The 20,785-nt window shown below is 41.4% G+C and overlaps 1 long non-coding RNA gene and 1 other non-coding gene across 3 annotated transcripts; both read left to right on the plus strand.

Annotated features, from left to right (window-relative positions):
* Positions 1-72, plus strand: TRNAQ-CUG (transfer RNA glutamine (anticodon CUG)). The gene has a single exon. It is a non-coding gene; the product is annotated as a tRNA-Gln (tRNA).
* An 8,452-nt stretch (positions 73-8,524) lies between these two features.
* On the plus strand, positions 8,525-20,005 carry LOC133369858 (uncharacterized). Of its 2 annotated transcripts, XR_009759005.1 has the most exons (4): positions 8,539-8,593; positions 9,093-9,314; positions 17,066-17,305; positions 19,589-20,005. It is a non-coding gene; the product is annotated as an uncharacterized LOC133369858 (long non-coding RNA). The 2 variants fall into 2 exon arrangements; XR_009759006.1 differs by lacking the exons at positions 9,093-9,314; positions 17,066-17,305; positions 19,589-20,005 and adding an exon at positions 8,956-9,038 and having other exon boundaries at positions 8,525-8,593.
* Positions 20,006-20,785: the final 780 nt, after the last annotated feature.

The following is a 20,785-nucleotide window of genomic DNA, read 5'->3' on the forward strand; positions in this document are numbered from 1 at the left end:
GGTTCCATGGTGTAATGGTTAGCACTCTGGACTCTGAATCCAGCGATCCGAGTTCAAATCTCGGTGGAACCTTAAAAAAGGCCTCCTTTTGTTTGCTTAATTTTTTTTCTCCAAAGCAGAAAAGCCACATAAACATAGTTATGTACAATTGCAAGCGAAACTCTCATCCGCAGGGAGATCTTTAAAAGGCTTTTCAACTCAGAGCGATTGGGCTGGTTACACACAACAGGGTTTCAGGAGACCCTCCACACACGCTGTCACATGGCAAAAGGGCTGCCATCCGTTGAGATGGGTTGGATCCTGCGCCCTGGGCTGCAATAAACAATCTGGATAAAAATAAAGTAAAATGTGAAACATACGAACGACTCTTTCCTGGAATGCATTGGGCTGAAAGAGACCTTGCAGCTTGAATGGCAAATCTCTTTTAAAAAGGCCATTGGGAATGCATGCCCCAAGATGGATCAGATCCTGCACTCTGACCTGCACAGCCAGCATAAACAGTAAATTGTATTCAGCTCAAGTTTTTTTCAGAGTAGACCCATTAAAATTAATAGTCATCATTAATTTAGGTTCATTCATTTCAAAGGGTCTTCTCTGAGTAAAACTGGGGCTGTACATTTAAAGCACGTCTTCCCTTAAAGAATCCTGAGAACTGTTGTTTACCACTATAACTCCCAGCACCCTTAACGAACTACAGTTGCCAGGATTCTTTGGAGGAAGCCATGTGTTTTCTGTATGGGGCCTTAGTTAGATACAACCAGCGCAGCACCAATGTCTCTTGCAGACATTGGAATGCACTGGAAATAGTTGCATATCCTGCACCCTTGAGCTTCAAGGTGCATTGACACAAGCCACAGTGCTTACTGAATGCTCAGGTGCAAAGTGGTACACGCTGGATGGTGTACTATGGCAAAGGCATGAGGGCACACAAGCTCACCTGGCAATCCTAAGAATATAAAAAAAGCCTACTGGATCAGGCCAAAGGGGGCCCATCTACGCCAGCATCCTGTTCTCACCGCGGCCAACCAGATACCCTAATGCAGGGTTCCCAGACCATGGTCCGTGGCCACCTCTGGTGCACAAGCTTCATTCAGGTGGTCTGCAGGACATATGTGGATTTGTGGTTGAACACAGCATATCCACCGCATTATATACTCATATTGATTTTTAACTAAATTAATTGCTTTCATTTTTGTATTTTATTGCGTTACAATTTGAATTCTATAGAACACAATAAAATACAATATATAAGAAATAAAAGCAGCAATAAAAATGCAATTAAAAATCAAACAGCATCTAACACTGGGGGGTGTTGTTTTTCGGTCTTGCATATGGACTATCACCCACACCGGTCTTTGTGCAAGGGTGGGAAGACTCACATCACGAGTTTCCATCGGAAGGCGCACATTTTGGACTATACAGATGAGAAGCCTTATTGTAACTGAATTAGTTTTTATGTTATTGTTTAGCTTTCTTGCTTAGTGTTTGGTGTTTTTGATGTTTTATATGTTTTTTGCTTTGTACGTCGCTCAGAGTGGCTGGGTAGCCAGCCAGATGAGCGACTAAGAAATTGAATAAATAAAATAAATAAAATAAATAAATAACACAGCACATTACAACGGCTAAAAAGGCAGAAAACCCATTAGGTGGTCCATCAAAGACCATCGGCAATTTCCAGGTAGTCTGTGGGGGAAACAAGTTTGGGAACCACTGCCCTAATGGGAAGTCTCACTGTGGAGAGTTCTTGATGCCCCTTAATTTATTAACTTCCTTCACTTTCAAGATAGTCCTTTAAAGCAGGGGTGAGGAATCTTTTCAGCCCAAGGGCCACATTCCCTCATGGGGCACCTGGGGGAAGGGGGATGGCAGCTGTGGGCAGGGCCAGAGTTAAAAAAGTGGGCAGGGCTAGTACCATAAGTGGGCGGAGCCAGAGCCAAACCCTCTTGCTCTCTTTCATGCACACACATGCACACACTCCATGTATTCTCTCTCTTTCACACTACTACCCTTCATTCATGGTCCAAGGGACGGTGGCACATGAGAGGACCTGCTCTGTGGTGGCCCCCAGGTTGTGGAATGACCTCCCCTCTGCACCATTATTGTATGCTTTTCAGCAATTGGTCAAGAAGATGCATTTCTTTACCCAGCCCTTGGCTTGAGTGGGTGTCTTCCCTCCTCCTGTGTTGCTGTTTTGTTTTCTTAACATTGTTGTTGGTTTGACTTTGTGGTTTTGTTTGCAGAAGAGCAGAAGAATCGGCAGGGGGGTGGAGAGACCATAAGGGCCAGAGTTGTTGCTGGGGGTTTTTTGGTAGCCAGTGGCCATTACAATGTACCACACATGCAAAGGAAACACGACAATGCATCAATGAGTTTAAGAAAACTCCTATGGAGGAAAAAAAAAAAAGATGTGGAATCCTAAAACAGCCCAGTTGTCATGTTCCAACATGATCCTGCTGGGAGGAAGGGTGGGATATAAATCAAATAATTAATAATTAATAAATATTCCACGCAGAAAGTGGCTGGGCTGGCAGCAAGGTAGAGCTGGAAGCTCAGGGAGAGGCTGCTGAACCATGGGTAGCTCTGAGTGAGCAACTTGCTCTAAGAAAGGTTGGAAGCTGACTGAGGCCTTTTAAGCCTCTGTCACCAGCCTATTCTCTTTAGGCCCCATCCCCCTGTAGAAAGCTTCAGGGCCTTAAAAGGCCAACTCTCGGGCCTGAAGAGGGGCACTCCTCCTCTGTTCCATTCTGGCATCACTTCTGGAGCGCTTCGTGCACTGCCACCTTGCTGCTGTGTGCCAGAAGGCATCTGGTTCTTCAGGCTCAGGGGAAGATGCCTGTGAGGGTCCAGGGGTGACAAACCTTTGACACTCCAGATGTTGCTGAACTACAATTCCATCCCCAGCAAGCATGGCCCATGGGCAGGGATGATGGGAGTTGTGGTTCAGCAACATCTGGAGTGCCAAAGGTTTGCCACCCCTGGTCCAGGCTCTGGACCTGTAGGCTGTAGAGGTCTGGGAGGTTCCTCTAAGGCTTCCTGTCCAACATCCTCAGGTGCGGTGGTCTCCATTTGGTGCTCCTGCAGCCTCTGACTCTGTCCCAGACCTGTGCTAGATTCATGGGTCATGACACCAATCAGGACTGAGCCGAGGACACAGACTATTGGGAGGTAATGGAAAAACTAGAGGTGGAAATCAGAACGGAGCATCCTGAGAAAGGGAATGGCTGGATGGATGGCTAGAACCCTGATTAGGAGCACTCTGCACTGCAGTATGTTGTTGATGGTATCATTCATATTACATATTCACACTGATGAACCGGATACCTGGTGAGATGCATGAAACCTTGCTAAGAGGCCTGGCCATAGCTTGACTCAAGTGGGCCCAGACCACAGCCAAGAATGCTTAGACATCCTGCCAAAAAAGAAAAGAAAAAAGGAAGAGAACTCTTTGACATCACCAAAACAAACGCTGCATTAAACAGATGAATGCTACTGAACAATGAAAGGGCTCATGTTGCTTGTGATTCTGGATCATTATCTGTGGCAGATCACAATGGTCTCATGCACAGTGAATCAACCACCTGCACGAAAGATCTGTCATGCAAAGAATGAGGCAGAGTTAGCAGTTATTTTGCAACAATGGGTGCTGCCAGACTGGTATTTATTGTAGGATCTCTGCTTAATATTTCTCCCGTCCCCATTTAATACTTTCTGTAGATCATTTCCCACTGCCTCATGCATTCACTGTTTACAATCCCCCCCCCCTCAAATGCCATGTGGACTATATACACTTGCAACTTAGGATAATGCTTCATGCATCTGAGGAAGTGGACTCTAGCTGAATATACTGAGCAAGAGGAACCAACTGGACAGTGAAAAAAGTGGATAAGAGAAAACATTTGAAATGTGGTGTTGGGGGAGAGCTTTGCACATACCATGGACTGCAAAAAAGACCAATAATTGGGTGTTAGAACAAATTAAACCAGAACTATCATTAGAAGCTAAAATGATGAAACTGAGGTTATCATACTTTAGACACATCATGAGAAGACATGATTCACTAGAAAAGACAATAATGCTGGGAAAAACAGAAGGGAGTAGAAAAAGAGGAAGGCCAAACAAGAGATGGATTGATTCCATAAAGGAAGCCACAGACCTGAACTTACAAGATCTGAACAGGGTGGTTCATGACAGACTGTCAAGGAGGTCGCTGATTCATTGGGTTGCCATAAGTTGTAATCGACTTGAAGGCACATAACAACAACAAGAGCGACCAATGGTCTGATTTGGAGTAAGGCAGCTTCCAAAATTCCTATTTAAATCAGCCCTTAATTTGGAACCATGGGTTCCGGAATCTTTTTTCTTTTTCTTTTTAAGGAAAGGGCTGTAGCTCAGTGGTAGAGCTCATGATTTGCATGCAAAAAGTCCCAGGTTCAGTCTCAACTCCAGATACTTCTGGAAAAGATTTCTAGTCTGAAACCCTTGGAGACCCTCTGCCAGTAAGAGCTAGATGGACGAATGGTCTGACTTCGTATAAGGTAGCTTCCTCTGTTCCTATGAAAGAAAAGAAGAATTAGACATACCCAGAAGAAAATATCATAACACTGACATTATAAATTATATCAATTTCATGCTTTTTCCTCCCCTTCCAGGCTAATGCTCTGAAGCTCCATAACCAAAGTGCACCAAGCAACAAGTCTGAGAGTGATGGTCTTGATGCTTTGACAACACAATAAGAGCATGTGACTGGAAAGGATTAATGATGTGAGAAGTCTCACTTAAGATAGGTACACATCTGTTCCCCCAGAAAATGAATTAATGGGACTGCAAAGAACCAACAGCAATGATGTTGTACCACAGTGATAATTGTGATGACAGATTGTTTCAGAAGTCTGGCTACCTTCGCAAACATGCTGATGAAATATATAGGCTGGGACATGTCGGCATTTGGAACGATGCAGGCTCTTAGTGACAGATGTTTCATTATTCCCATTGTGAAGTTTGGGTTTCTTTATTTTTAAAACTCTGCTCAGTAAATCTTTGAAAAGTTACGCACCACTTCCCCCTTGTGGCAGGATTGACAAGGAGCGGGAAAAGGGAGTTCAGCCCTTTGGACTACGATCAAGAGATCCAGTGCCTTAGCAAAGTTCTGCATTATCAGCACCTGTTACTGTTGTTTTAGCAGAATGTAAGGCCGAAAAAAATTGTCTCTTGCTGCAGGTGCATGATGGACAAAGGAGCTATCATTTACCACTCCTCTGGGCCTGATGGGAGTTGTAGTCCACAACTGGAGGGCACCAGGTTGGCAAAGGCTGGTTTAAAGCTATCTGGAATGAACTGCATTTCTTCTGTAGCAATGATTTAAAGCTCAGCAGCATTAGGTGCAGATAGAAGCACAACGCATGCTCCCTTAAACAGTTCCTGTGCTGGACCTGTTTAACACCTTTCTGCAGATGCAAGTATAGTTAGTTCTAGGCCAGCGTAAGGCTTAAATGAGATGCATTGTTAATTGTGTGAATGCAAGTTAACACACATGTTTTTTGCTATGTAAATAGCAGCTCTGACAAAGTCTGACTTAGGATTGTGGGAGAAGGGAGTTTAACTCTTTCTATCAATGCCAAGGTCTAGGGAAAAACATCTACACCATCATTTTAAAGCACATCCTGGGAACTGTAGTTAACACCACATAGAGCTACAATTCCCAACATAGTTCCCAGGATTCTTTGGGGGAAGCCATGTGCTTTAAATGTGCTTTATATATATCAGGATATTGGGTGATATTCAGCGCTAGTCCTATACTGAAACTAATAGACATGGCTAAGCACATAAAAAGAGCCTGCTGGATCAGGCCAGTGGCCCATCTAGTCCAGCATCTTGTTCTCACAGTGGCCAGCCAGATGTCCCAATGGGAAGCCTGCAAGCAGGACCTGAGTTCAAGAACACTATTCCCTCCTGCAGTTTCCAGCAACTGGTACTGTATTCACAAGCATTCTGCCTCTGACTATTGAGTCAGAACATAGCCATCATAGTTAGTAGCCAGTGATACTTTATCCACCAGGTAACGTAGGTTTAGAAAAAGGGGAAGGCCAAACAAGAGATGGATTGATTCCATAAAGGAAGCCACAGACCTGAACTTACAAGATCTGAACAGGGTGGTTCATGACAGATGCTCTTGGAGGTCTCTGATTCACAGGGTCGCCATAAGTCGAAGTCGACTTGGAGGCGCATAACAACAACAAAACTTAGGTTTATTCATTTCAGCGGGTCTATTCTGAGTAGGACTTAGTTGACTACAACCCTTTAAATTTAAAATCAAATTACACATAACAACCTCTGCATGATATATATAACAAAGAGTCTTGCGGCACCTTAAAAGCTAACACATTTATTATAGAATAAGCTTTCATGGACTACAGTCCACAACACACACACACAAATCAATTTTCCAGTGAACTCATTTGTCTGTTTATTAATCTTAGGAATATAGGAAGCTGCCTTATACTGAGTTAGACCATTGGTCCATTTATCCTAGTACTGTCTGCACTGACTTGCAGTGGCTCTCCTGGATTTCAGATGGCGTTCTCTCCCAGGCCTCCTTGGAGATGCTGGGGATTGAACCTGGGTCTTTCTGCATGCAAAGCAGATGCTCTGCCACTGAGCTATAGCCCCTTCCCTTACAGTAGTTTAATCTGGCTAAATTCCAGTACTCCATGTTCCCTGTAGGGTATGCTTTGATTTGGATGCCTCCATAGAACAGACTCGATGGCCTTATAGGCCCCTTCCAACTCTATGAGTCTATGATTCTATGATACCATTCAAGTACTGTATCAATGGAACAAGTGTTTTCTTACAGTTTGCTGCTATAAACAAGTTGGCAGCCGTTAAATCGTTTCACAACAATTTCAAGATCAACATCGTTAATCAAATCCTTAAAATAACCCAACAACACTATTTTGGGGTTTTGGGGTAACCAGGCTCTTCATTAATTAGATTCAGAATCACGGGCCCCCATAACATGCATGGCCCACTCTTAAGCAGAAGATAAAACTAGATGTAATATTGTGTGAATGCAAATTAAAATGCATGATTTTTATTATAAAAGTAGCCTTGGAGAAACCTGACCAGCGCTGGAAGTATGGGATACAGGGCCGGGGCCAAAGGCCCTGGCCCCTGCAGCCCAGAGAGGCCTCTGAAGGGCCCCACCTTAGGGTGGGAAGTTATTGCTCCTGTTCCATGATGTGTGGCAGCATCGGCTCCCAGGCACACACACACACTACAGTCAGTGTGGGCTTCAATAAGCCCACGTGCATGCCCCACCTACCTCTCCCATTCCTGTCAATGATGAGCTCACTGCATGTGCATGCCTACCACCAACCAAGATGGCATTGGGAACTCCCCTAAAGGGCTGACACCCCCACCGCCATCTTGGTTGATGGAAAGCAGGCACACACAGTGTGCACATCATTCACAGGGACGGGAGAGGTAGGTGGAACATGTGGGTGGATTTATTAGCCCCACGCCTCTTGTATGGGGGAGGGTTGGGCTATGGCACTGCGGGCCCGGGGCAGGCTGGTGCCCAAGGGCCCAGTCATGCCCGGCGCTGGCCCTAATGGGATAGGAAGAGTTTAACTTTTTCTATCCCTACCACATCGCCCAGAATACATTGTAATTTAACCTATAATTATATATCTAGCAAACTAAAAAATAGTATTAAGAGAAACTGGCATGTAGTACAACATATTCCAGGTTGCCAAAATTTGCCACTTTTCTCATATAAGAGAACCAAGAATCTGAAGGACATTCTTGTAAATAGTGACTTTAGAGAACATACATCTCTTTCCACTCGCTTTTTGCCTGGTACACGTCCACCAGTTGGACATCATCCCTGTGGACATTGTGTATTTTGTAAGTATACCTTTAAGATCCAGAATTTCATCAACCCAATTGATCAGAAAAAGTATACACTGTATCATTTTTCTAATTGTAATACAGCGCAAGTCATCTATGTGGTACAGTGTGGGTGTCTTAAATTATATGTAGGTCAGACATCCAGGAAAATAAAGGTCCGTATAGGAGAACATTTGAGTAATATTAGAAAGAACAGAGTAGGAGCACCTCTTGTGTCCCATTGTCGCCAATGTTCCCAATATGCCAATGTGGGACTTAAATTTTGGGTTTTACAAAAGATACAAGGATCTAGGTTAAATTTTCTTCTTCACAAAAAAGAAATAGGTTGGATTCTGAGGCTAAAAACAGTGATACCTAATGGCTTGAATGACGATTTCTCCTTCCTTCCTCTTTTGTAATAATATATAAAAAATTTGTTTAGATCTCATTAGAGAATTCTTTTGCAAAAATAAAAATAAAAACAAAAGATTTTTTTTTATCTTTGCAAGAAGATTTGTTCCAGCTGTACTTCATTTTAAAGGTCAAAATAATTACTTTGCTAGTTGTAATTCACTGTTGCAAGTGTTCCAGGATATGGCTATATATTTGCTCCCTCTTTGCTTGTAAAAATCATTGTAAAATTTGTTTGACTGATGCAGGACTGTAAGTTTACCTCTTTGGCGCATATTGAGTTTTGAGCTATTATAATGTAAGTAATTTTGTCATGTTTTATGTTTGCAAGTTTTTTAGGATATGGCTATATATGTGTTTCCCTTTTGCTTGTAAAAGTCTTTAAAAAATTTATTTGCTTGATGTAGTAATGAAAGTTCACCTTTTTGGTATATATTCAGTTTTGAGTTAGTATAATGTAGTTTATTGTTTGCAAGTTATTCATATATTTATTTATTTACATATGTTGTTTTTTGCATATGTGGGTCCAGTGAACATGTTTTGGAAAAATAGTATATGTTTCCTTTGTATTGTTTAAAGAGTTTTATAGTTGATATGTATCTTATATATGTCTGTCCTTAGATATATTTGGTCTGATTATGTTTTTCTGTTGAATTTTAGCCCCTGATGAAAGCCCATGTTGGGCTGAAATGCGTTGGGCAGCTTACTAAGGATTTACAATAAATATATTTTTGTAAATTTTTCATCTCTGGCATTCTTGGTTTGCAACCTTTTTTCTGTTTCTTACCTCTCTGAAGCTGTCATTTATATTTCATGGAATGCTCCCATTATTGCCAATGGAGGCTAAGAATATAAGATTACAAGAGCCTTGCAGCTGAATCAGGCCAGTGGCCCATTTAGTCCAGCATCCTGTTCTCGCAGTGGCCAACCAGATGCCTGCAGGAAGTGCACAAGCAGGACCTGAGGGTGATAACCATGCTCTCCCTGTATACAGCCTCCGACAGTGGATGTAGAACACAGTAAGTGTGGCTAGTAGCCACTGATTTTATCCCCTGTGATTTAGTCTAGTCCTCTTTCAAAGTTGTCCAAGTTGGTGGCCTCTCTGGGATCCCAGGAGAATGTGACATATCTTCCCCCTCCTTTAGCTAAAAATGATAGTAATATAGGACACTGCCTTGTACTGAGCTGGACCACTGTTCCATTTAGCTCAGTGCTGTCTACACTGACTGGTAGCAGCTTTCTAGGGTTTCAGGCAGGGGACATTCTCAGTCCTGCTGGAGACACCAAGGATTGAACCAGCAACCAGCATGTAAAGCAGCCCCCCTCTACCACTGAGCTAAGACCCTTCCTTAGGTAAGCTAGGCATGTGTGAGAAAGCAGTAACAATGATTTTGGAGATGGGGCCAAGGAAACACAAAAAAGGCAATTTGGAATCTGACTTGAAAAAGGGAAGGAGGTTATTTCCAGATGAGAGCTCAATATTGTAAATGGATCATTCAGATAGAGCAAATAAGTCTTTGTTTCCACACACACCCCGGCAAAAGACCAGACTTTTTGCTGTAAGTGTGGGATAGCACTTGCTTTGAGGCAACGTCATCTAACCTCCCTGCCAACAAATCAGAATGAGTCAAGGTTTATTCTAACGTGCAGCTAGACACATTTTGTGCAGTGTCAAAATAAATTGTGCAATGTGGAGTGTTTGCGTGGTTGAGCATATGGGGTTTAATAAGGAGGTAGGTCATTTTTCAAAAAAGAAATGTATGATAAAATAGAAAAAGAAATAGAAATCAAGATAAATACTGGCTCCTTTCACATCTTCATAACCTTATCCTAGTAGTCAGCCCTTTTTCGGTATAAAAAATGAGGTGCTGGTACTCGTATCTTGATAAAATAACTGTGGGTTCCAGCACAAAATAGGGTCCATGGGCAGCACAAAGAAGAGGAACTGGTATGAAGTATTGTCACACACACAAAAAAGACCTGCTAATAGTATATCATGGGACAAACTCCTTGACTAGTGCAGGGGCTTGTGCCTGACAAGATGCTTGTAGGGGTGTGGGCGTATGTAAAAATATGTGGCTTTTGTGTAGCTGGAATGCAAGCCTCCTATGAAAAGGTAAGAGTCACGCCTGTTGCTCCACCCACTCTTGCCTTTGGCCCCACCACTTCTGGAGTGTGGCTCCCAGAACATTGTCCGTGAGGAAATGTCATCAGGCTGAAAAGGATTCCCCTGAGATTGTATAAGATGAATCAAGAGACAGAAAGCTGGTAATGGACAGAGACATTAAGTGAAAGGTTTCTTTTTGGGTTGTTGTGTTGTTTAACTGTATATATTTAAATAGTTTGTATGTTTGGGTGTTTATAAATATGAGAAAATGCACTAAACACATTTAACATACATAAAAATCATGATGCTAAAAATTAAAATAAAATTGTGGTAAAAGGCCAAGGTAGTATCCAAGTATTTTAAGTCTGTAAATGGAACACAACAGCTATCAATACTCCTCAGAATCTCTCAAGGATAGACTACTCAATTTGACATTTTTTAAATCCCCCTTATTCATGGGAGTCCCATTAATAGGGTAATTAAAAACATATGTGATCCAATTAATATAAATGAATAAAATGTTGACAACTCAGCAGTCTAGTCCAGCCTACTCCACAGGACTCTTGTGAATCTAAATTTGAGAATTGCAAAGCTCTCTGTACTCCCCAAGTGCCTTTAAAATAATCAGTTGCAACAACACATTGCTACTCCCCAGTGATCAGAGACAAGAGAACCTCAACTACAGCCTTCCTCACTGAACAGTAGAAAATACAAATTAAAAATGCAATACGCAAAACTTGCTTGGCACTTAAAGCTTTTTAAAAAATAGGAAGATGTACATTTCCACGTGCTGTGAGTGTGTTAATAACACCCCAGCAGAGGACCTGGAATGCAAGATATAATGAACAGTCCCACCGGTGTAAAGCAAGATCCTCTTTTTAAAAGTCGTGTTTGCTAACTTCTTCCTGGTCCTTCTGTGCTGCAGTGACACTGGCGTCACCATGGAGACAAATCTATGCAATACTGAACATTTTAACACATCTGTATGGTTTTTAATAACCGTTTTGAAATTCTACTCAAAATAATACCCCCTCTCCACCTGCTTCTCTAGACATGATGAGGAAACATGTAAGTCTTTTGGGTCTTAAAACAGGCTTTGCCAACCTGGTTTACCTCCAGATCTTTTGGACTACAATACTCATCAGCCCAAGCCAGTACACCTGCATGATGCTGGGACTGATGGGAGTTGTAGTCCAAAGCACCTACAGAGCGCCAGGTTTGGGAAGGCTGAGCTCATGTTTAGTCTCAAAGGGCTGGGCATGAAGCAAGTAGAGAAACGAGCTTGGAAAAGTTACTTTTTTGAACTACAACTCCCATCAGCCCCAGCCAGCATGGCGCTGGCTGGGGCTGATGGGAGTTGTAGTTCAAAAAAGTAACTTTTCCAAGCTCTACATGTATGTGACTATCCCATGGTCCCACCGCAGCTGTCAACAGTTTTTCTAAGTGATAATAGTTCTTCTCACACAATCTAAGGAAATGAAACGGTTTGAGGCGTGGTGAACCTCAAATCATCATCTTCTTTTCAAGAAGCCATGCCACAATGTAAATAACCAAAAGCCATCCAAAGAACAAGATGACACCCTCCTCCCCATTCCATGTGCAAAAGCTGACTGACTGGCAACTGAATTCTACTTTGACACTATAGATCGGGTGACATCCTCTACCATAGCTGAGGCAGCAGGCCTAATTTTGGGGAGGGGGAATGCAGGAGAAACCACGTGGCAGCAAAGGAGAATGGCTGACGGCTCAAGAGGAATTTCAGGGGGCTGCTACTACTGCCCCTGAGCATCTGAGGCAGTTGCCTCACTCTGCCTAATGGTAGAAATGGCCCTGTAACTCCAGAATGCTGAAGTTATGTTAGTGAATATCTCTCCATATGAACCAGCCTTTGGCATCTGAGGCCCTTCTTTGTGAGCCCCCTCTGAGGGTGGTGCGGAGGGTGGCAACATGAGAACGGGCTTTCTCACTGGTGGCTCCCTGCATTTATGGAACGCTTCAAATCCCCATACAGCCATGAAGCTCCCTGGGTGACCGTGGGCCAGCCACTGCCTCTCAGCCTCAGAGGAAGGCAATGGTAAACCCCCTCTGAATACCGCTTACCATGAAAACCCTATTTGTAGGGCCACCATAAGTCAGAATCGACTTGAAGGCAGTCCATTTCCATTTTTCTCCCCAGGGAGGCATGCCTGGTGCCATCATCTATTTTTAGGCACCAGGCAAAACTATTTCTCCCAGCCATTTGCTCCTAAGTTAGGATGGCTTTTGGGGGAACTTTGATGCTGTACTTTTTATTTTGTTTTAATCTTTTATACTGGTTTTAATCTACTATTGACTGTAAGCTGCTTTGAGTTCACCTTGTGAAGCAAAAGACTAATAAATGCTATAACAACAACAATAATGTCCAGAAAGCTGGATGATGATGATTTATTAAATTTATATCCCGCCCTTCCACCGAAAGCAGCCCAGGGCAGCAAACGAGTGATAAAACAATAAAAATGTCTCATCTGGGAAAGATCTCTCCTTAAAAGGCTTGTTGGAAGAGGAAAGTCTTCAGCAGGCACCCATAAGATAATAGAGATGGCGCCTCTCTAATATTTAATGGGAGGGAATTCTAAAGGGCAGGTGCCATCACCCTAAAGGCCCAGTTCCTATATTGTGCAGAATGGACCTTGTGATAAGATTGTATAGGCAGGAGGCCATCACCTGCAGAGTGCAGCGATTGACCGGGTATATAAAGGGTGAGATGATCTTTGAGGATGAAATGGATCCTAGTCTGACTGATGCAGGAGAGTGGTTCTTGTGAGTGCCAAACGAGTCAAACACAGAAGTGAAATGAAAGACTTTACTACAGTACATTAACAGGAGGATGTACTAGTTCGGCCACTGTGAGAACAGGATGCTGGACTGGATAAGCCATTGGCCTGATCCAGCAGGCTCTTCTTATGTTCTTAGGTTGTCGGGTAAAGAAAAATTGCAACAGGGATTCAGAGATTTTCCTTAAAAATGTAGACTTAATTATTTATCCCCCCTTTCACATTCTTTCCTTTGTATGCTGCATATTTCTGAAAAGCTATTCCCCCGCCCCCGTCTTGTGTTTTAGCAGCTGTTTCCTATTGCTTTCTCAGACTGGGGCCAACAGCTGCATGGAACACATTACTTGTGCCCAGGAGTTTCCTAAACCATTATTTAGTCAAAAAGATGCAAGGCAGACTGTGATTTTGGGGAGGCTGACAACTTGCAAAGCCCCTTTGTAGAGCCAGGGCTGGATTGTCAGCCTTGCACTCTTCAGTATAGAGCCCCTGGCCAATTTGCACCCTTGCTATGGTCTAGCCATTTATAAATTCACTATGCAACCATTAAAATACCTATCTTATACCATGCTGGATTCTCTTATATGCCAAGAGTGGGCCTTCCAGATATTAACCCTTTAAATACTTCTAATCTTATACATGTAAAATTGTTATTATATTATCATTATCACATTTATATCCCATCTTTCCTCAAGGAGCTCAAGGCGGCATACAAGCATGGTTCTCCCTCTCCCAATTTTGTCCTCACAACAACCCTGTGAGTTAGGTTAGGCCGAGAGATAGTGACTAGCCCAAAGTCACCCAGTGAATTTCATGGCCAAGTGGGAATTTGAACCTTGGTTTCCCAGGTCCCAGTCTAACCATCATACCACACTGTCCTTTGTGCAGAGAAAAGGTGACATTCTCCTAGGTTTGGAAAGGCAGGTATGGTTTATTGGCAAGTACTAGGTGTTCAGCTTGAGATGGTCTTAACTTCAGTAGATGTAACACAACTCCTTTTCCATTATGTAACATCTCAATAGCTGTTTATTTTACACAGAAATATGGGAGAAGCTGAACCTGCCAAACTTCTCTCCTTTGCAATGCTTTTTGTCACAGGAAATCTGTACTCTGAATGCTCTCTGTGGTTATATCTGACGTTCATCACCATGATTCAAGAGTAGAGATGAGGGAGAAATTCAGTTTGCATTTAAAGGCAAAACTTTAAATTCACACTGTGCAAAATAATGTGATAACCAAAACAGTCATCCTTTGAAATTTGCACTCATTCAAATTTTACGATTCAGTTCTTCAACCAGCCAATGTTTTACAAAAATGTATACATTAGGGGGAAATGTGCATAAAATGAGTATATTGGTGAAAACATATAACATCTGTATAGTAGGGGAAATTTATTGCAAAAATATGTACATTAGGCAGAACTGTATAGAAAAATGTGTTTATCAGGAGAAATCGCACTAAAATGCTGATGAATTTTCATGAGGATTTTTGCATATTGCTTAGAAATGTGGAGAACTGAAGTAAAGACTGGAAAAATTAGAAACTAAGAACCAAAAATGACAGATCCATCCATCCCTGTGCAAGGGTATCTCTAAAATGCCCAAGTGTTCCTTTGTGTTTAGTATTAGATTAGAGGGAAATACATGTTGCCCTAATCGTTGATAAGAACTCCCCCCCCCTCTCCTGGGGATGAAAGTGTCAGAGACACATCCTTGAAAATCTTCCTAAATGATTAGTCGAAGGAGTATCTGTGTTCTGAGATGTCACTTGGATCGAGTACCGTTTGTCCTTCCAGTAGAAAGTCCTGACTGAAGTTGTTGGGGAAGGGGAACCCAAACATACAACCATTTTCCTCCCTCTGGGAACAGCTTCAAACAGGTAACTCACATCCGTCTCTGCTGCTTCAGAAAGCTTCATGATAAATCTCAGTACAGGTTTTGTGTGTTTCATTTTGTGTGGAGTCTAATATTTCAATTTCTTTAGTTTCTCTTCTCTCCAATTAGTTGATGTGAAATCAGATGTTTTAAAAGATAAATAGGGCCCTTGATCCTATAGAGTATTCATTAGAGGCTTTGCAGAAAGAGGAGTGGATTAATCAAAAGCAGCTGGAGATGTGGGTGGGCTCCTTGGCACTGCATTTGTTGCTGAATTTCAAGTTCTGAATTATCTTAATGCACCTTCAATGATTGGAGAGTATTAGACGGAAAGTATGTATTTAGTAATGCAGGCTGAACCCCAGCATCATATAAAACCAGTTATTGTAAGCAATAAAGATACGACAGACCCTGATTCATTTGTTGCCCTTCTGAGACAGCAGCCATAAGGCACTGCAAGAGTGTTTGAATTTTTATTTAAAGTATTTATAGCCCGCTCTTCACTAGATGGTCTATGGCCAGCTATCTCTGTCTGTAGATATGTGTTTGTCTTGCTGGCCTGGTCTACCCTCTTGGTAGCCCACAGGGCTGACAGTATGGATGAACGAATCTGTCAGTTTCAGTTTCTCCCCCTTTCTCATTTTTCCAGACTTAAATTAAGTTCTACACATTTTCACATCAGTTTGTGTTTTTTTAAAAAGTCCTCATGAAAATTTGTCAGCATGTTAGTGCCAATTCTGTGTGCAGTTTTGCCTAATGTACACTTGCAAAGCAATTTTCCCACTAACACAGTGCATTTTTGTATGTTATTTTCACTAATATTTGCATCTTTATGAACACTTTACCCCATTATATGCATTTTTACTTGGCTGGAGAACTGCACTGCAAAATTCAGAGAAGTGCAAATTTTTAAGCATTCCATGTTTAAATAAATGCACAACTAAAAGTAGGTTAAAAGGATATCGTGAACACACACCACAATGCATAAGTCAGGTCCAACTATAGAAGCAAACTAAGCTACTGTTTGGAATGCCAAAATCCCAGTGGCACCTGCATCTGCTAGGCAAACAGCTTAGCGAAAAAGCAACTGTCTGCATACTTCACTTTATTCACTTTTTAAATGCATGTTTATTTGTGAAATGGGGATTCTAATTCATTTATTAATGAATTAATTAAATGAACCACTATTTTAATTTTTAATTCATATAACTATTCACTTCATATTTGTACTCTGCTTTTCATTCCAAAAGGAAGCAGAGCATATAAGACTTGTGTATGGCAACTTCTCTCTCAAAGCAAATAGCAATTTTGGGAGGGCAAGTGTGTCACAGAGTTAAAAGGTTTAAAAATATCCTCCCCCCCCCCATGCACTGTTCTCCTGACTCGGATTGAGCATCCCTTCTGCTGGTATTTAATTTTTTTTAAAGGTTAATGCAACAGCAAAGTACATGTTCAACATAATGTGTACCTTGGTCCTGAGCTTCATCTATTAATGCCTTTGAAATCAGTGCAAGCTTTCTCACTGGTTTGCTTTGGTCTGTTGTATGGCAATATTTCGGTGCTAGTCTTTGGGATTTTTTTCCCATTGCAAATGTAGTTGCTTTAGCAAGTGCCTATACTGCAGATATTTCCTCACAACCATGCATGATATTCAGTTTTCATAATTTATAGGCAGCAAGGGTCCCTGGAGTAGAAATTCCTTTCTAATACCTGCTTTGGAAGCAAGGAGAGAAGGGCAGAAATGTTCTGCTGCTGCCTCATCCTCACTGTTGCATTGAAACATGCAGCTCCTTACGTTTAATCAATCCCCATCAAACATCATTCCTCTAAGCACAAAGGGATCAATGCTACATTTTCTAATGAACAAACCCCAAGGGTCTTTTGGCTTTGCTTCCTAACTTTTAATAGGAGCATACCATGCCAAAAGCACCATTTTGTTGTATAATGTAACTTACGAATACCTGTTTTGTTATTCCCAGACAGGATAAAAAGATGCCATACTTGAAAGACAGAGAGAAACATATAAGTAAAACTGCAAGAGTTGAAACTGAAATTTTTGACAGAGGCAAGTAGTGGCATGTTAAGCCTGATTATATCGTTTAAAGGCAAGGTTCAATGGCATCTCTCCCCACTACCTATTGAAACAGAATTGACAGTACACAATGTTTACTGCTGGCAATAAGGATGGGAGAGAAATTAGATTCAGTTCACATTTAAAGGTAAGCCTATCTAATTTGCACATTTCAAAACCATATGTGTACCAAGACACAGTCATCCTTCGAAATTTGCCATTCTCTGAATTTTATAGTACAGTTCTCCAGGCAAGTAATGTGTATAAAAATGCGTATCATGGGGTAAAGTGTGCTTAAAATTGCATATATTGGTGAAAATAACATACAAAATGCACTATATTAGGCAAAATTGTATACAAACATGTTCACATTAGGAAAAAATGTGCAAAATGTAAAAACTTTATCGCACACTGGTGTGGAAATGTGGAGAATGGAACTTAAGATAGGGAAAAAACTGAAATTGACATATTTGCTCATCCTTAGCTCACAATAATATGCAGGAGTGCACTCATGGATGGACGCTACTTGTAAACTTTGCTCAATAACACCCACCTAGCTACCGAAGCAATAAGAGCCCTGCTGGTTCACGCCAAAGGGGGCCCATCTAGTCCAGCATCCTGTTCTCACAGTGGCTAACCAGGTGCCCCATGGGAAGCCCCCAAGCAAGACCTGAGGAAAACAGCATTATCCCCATTTGTGATTCCCAACAGATATTCAGAGGCATACTGCTTCTGACAGTGGAAGAACATAGCCATCATGACTAGTAGCCCCTGATAATCTTATCCTCAATGAATTTGTCTAATCCTCTTTAAAAGCCATTGGTGGCTATAACCTCTAAGACCTTGAACATAAGTACAGCCTTTCTGGACCAAATAAAAATTCCACCTAGCCTAGATGCTCACGTGGAGGTCATTTAATAGCCATCCCCTGCCATTTGCCCACTCAGTATTTTGCCACTGAATTTGTAAAGGGTTCTCACTGATTAGTGTGGCTGATAATAATCATGACAGGCTCTTCTCCCATCTTGGTAGAAAACATACTTTGATGAACAAAGCATAACATTTAAATTGTATTGCCTCCCAATAAAACTGACAATATAATATCCTTTGATGATACCCCAGAATCTGCTGCCTCCTAATGGCAGGATTGGCCCTGCACCCAAATTAGGGCCATCACCACTAATTTACTCTCTTTTGTCTGCCCTGAACCTAATGCCGAATCATCATAATTAGATGGTCCTTTAATGAAGTAGAGGGGATAATGCCCTCTATTCACTTTCCCCAGACCACTTATGATTTTATAATCCACCCTATTTCTATTTAATTATTTTCAAATTTATATCCCACTCACTCAGCTTTGAGAAGCTAGTGTGGTATCACAGATGGTAAGCCAAGAAACATAGTTCAAATCCTTGTTCACCCCTGAAACTCAAGTGGATGACTTCTAGCTAGCCATGCTTCTCAGCCTAACCAGCCTCAAAAGAGTTGTTGGGACAAGGATACCTGAAATATCATCTCACACCTTATATACCCAGTCAGTCACTGCACTCCGCAGGTGTGGGCCTCATTATCAGAAGGCCACACAATATAGGAATGGGGCTTTTAGTGTTGTGGCATCTACCTTGTGGAATTCCCTCCCCTTAAATATTAGACAGGCACCATCTCTGTTGTTTCACTGCCTACTGAACACCTTCCTCTTTCAACAAGTCTTTTATCCCAGTCTGCATCTGTACTAGAACTGTTTTTAAGATGTTAATTGCTTATTGTTTATTGCCCTGGGCACCTCTGGGAAAAAGGGCAGGATGTAACAGATTCTTCTTAAACAAGCTGTCCTTTCCATTTTGTTGTAACTTTTTAAACAAATTACTACTTATTGTTGTAATAACCTTATGTAAACTGCTTTGTGAGGTCTACCTGAAAAGCAGTATATAAATGCCTTAAACAAATAATATAGATTTATTAAATAAATAACAAAATGGAAGGATTATGTATACTGCTTTAATTGCTTAGAAAAACTGGAACCTATTTTAAATGTGCATTGTTGTTTTTAGCAAGGAGCAATGGTATCCTCTGATTAAAAATATTAAGAGATTTTATACTAATGTGTTTCAGTAGGCAGTGTGTATTTTATTGTAACAAAATTTTAATGCACCTCCCTTTATTTTTTACTTGGTAAATATGACTGTTTCAGCCCCGTTCTATATATGTACTCAGAAGTAGACCCCAGTTTGTTCATGGAGCTTACTTCCAATCTAGTGGCTTCTTTTTATGTACACCTCTTAGAGATGCAAATGATTAAGTGGTATAGAAATGTTTTAAATAAATAAAATGAGAATGCAATAAGGTAATGAACACAACTCCCATGGGCAGCTATACCAGTAACATTTCATGTTTATTCAGTTAGATCTTGCCTTTCTTCTCCTTTATCCAGAGTCTCATGTCCCAAGCATCTCCAGGGAGGGCAAGGAATGATCCCCACCTGAAATCATGGAGAGCCGCTGCCAGTCAGTGTCAACAGTACTGAACTAGAGGGGCCAATTTTCTGACTCAGTATAAAGCAGCCGCTTTGCATATGGCATATTTACAAGTGGGACATGTTCATTCTGCACTTGTATGGAATTAATCCTGCAGTGGGAGCACCGATACTTTGGGGCTCCCTGCCTATTAATATTAGGTAGCTGCCTGCCAAAAATTTTGTTTAGGTCACCTCACCTAGACTTGTAATTTTAACATATGCATTTGTTTGTTTTAAAAATTATTTTTATCTATATTTTGATAATTTTACTATGTCAACTATTTTAAGTTTTTTAATCTCTATTTTAATGGATATTTTATATCACTCTCTGTAAACCACTTAAGACATTTTTTAATTAAATGATTTATAAAGCTTGTTAAATGCATAAATAACCTTTTAAAACCTTAAACTTGTGCTTGTGTGTATAGCTTAGCAGGTGCCACTGTTTTATATTTATTTACTGCATTTATATCCCGCCTTTCTGCCAAGCCACCCAAGGCACTTTACAACTTTACGCACTAAAACAAATATAAAATATATAAAATGGGAAGGTGGTTGGCGGGAGGGGACAGGTTCTCCCTACCCACCCGCCTCAGAGTGACATATATATACTGGATCTTAAGGTTTATATTTTGTTTTTCATATTGACACATGGCGCCTCTAATCCTGGAGATGGTATACAGCTATTATAACTACTATCCATTGATAGTTTTATCCTCCATTAATTTATTTAATTCAGGGCTGTTCCTAAGTACAAAAAAGATTGACAGGCCCATGTCACCTATGCTCATTTATGTGTACAGATGTCTCAGGGCAAATTAATTTTTTTAAAAAATACGGTTTTTATGCGTTTTATTACACTGCCTATTGTTCTGCTGAATGGGACGGGATGGAATGAAGAGCGAACTAGAAGTGCCCCCCAAACCAAACAGAATAATAAATAAACAAATAGAGCTAATAATTAGAATAAAATAAAATACACGCGCCGCTCCTGTCAGGAAGCGCCTTCCCTCTCCCTCAACCGCGAAACCCCGCGCGTGAGTCCGGGGCCGAGAAGCCCCACTGGGGACCTCCTCCGGGCGCGCCCGCCGTTCCCGCTCGGCCATGGCGAGC

The sequence above is a fragment of the Rhineura floridana genome, chromosome 14 (assembly GCF_030035675.1).
Source record: "Rhineura floridana isolate rRhiFlo1 chromosome 14, rRhiFlo1.hap2, whole genome shotgun sequence".
NCBI classification, from domain to species: Eukaryota; Metazoa; Chordata; class Lepidosauria; order Squamata; family Rhineuridae; genus Rhineura; species Rhineura floridana.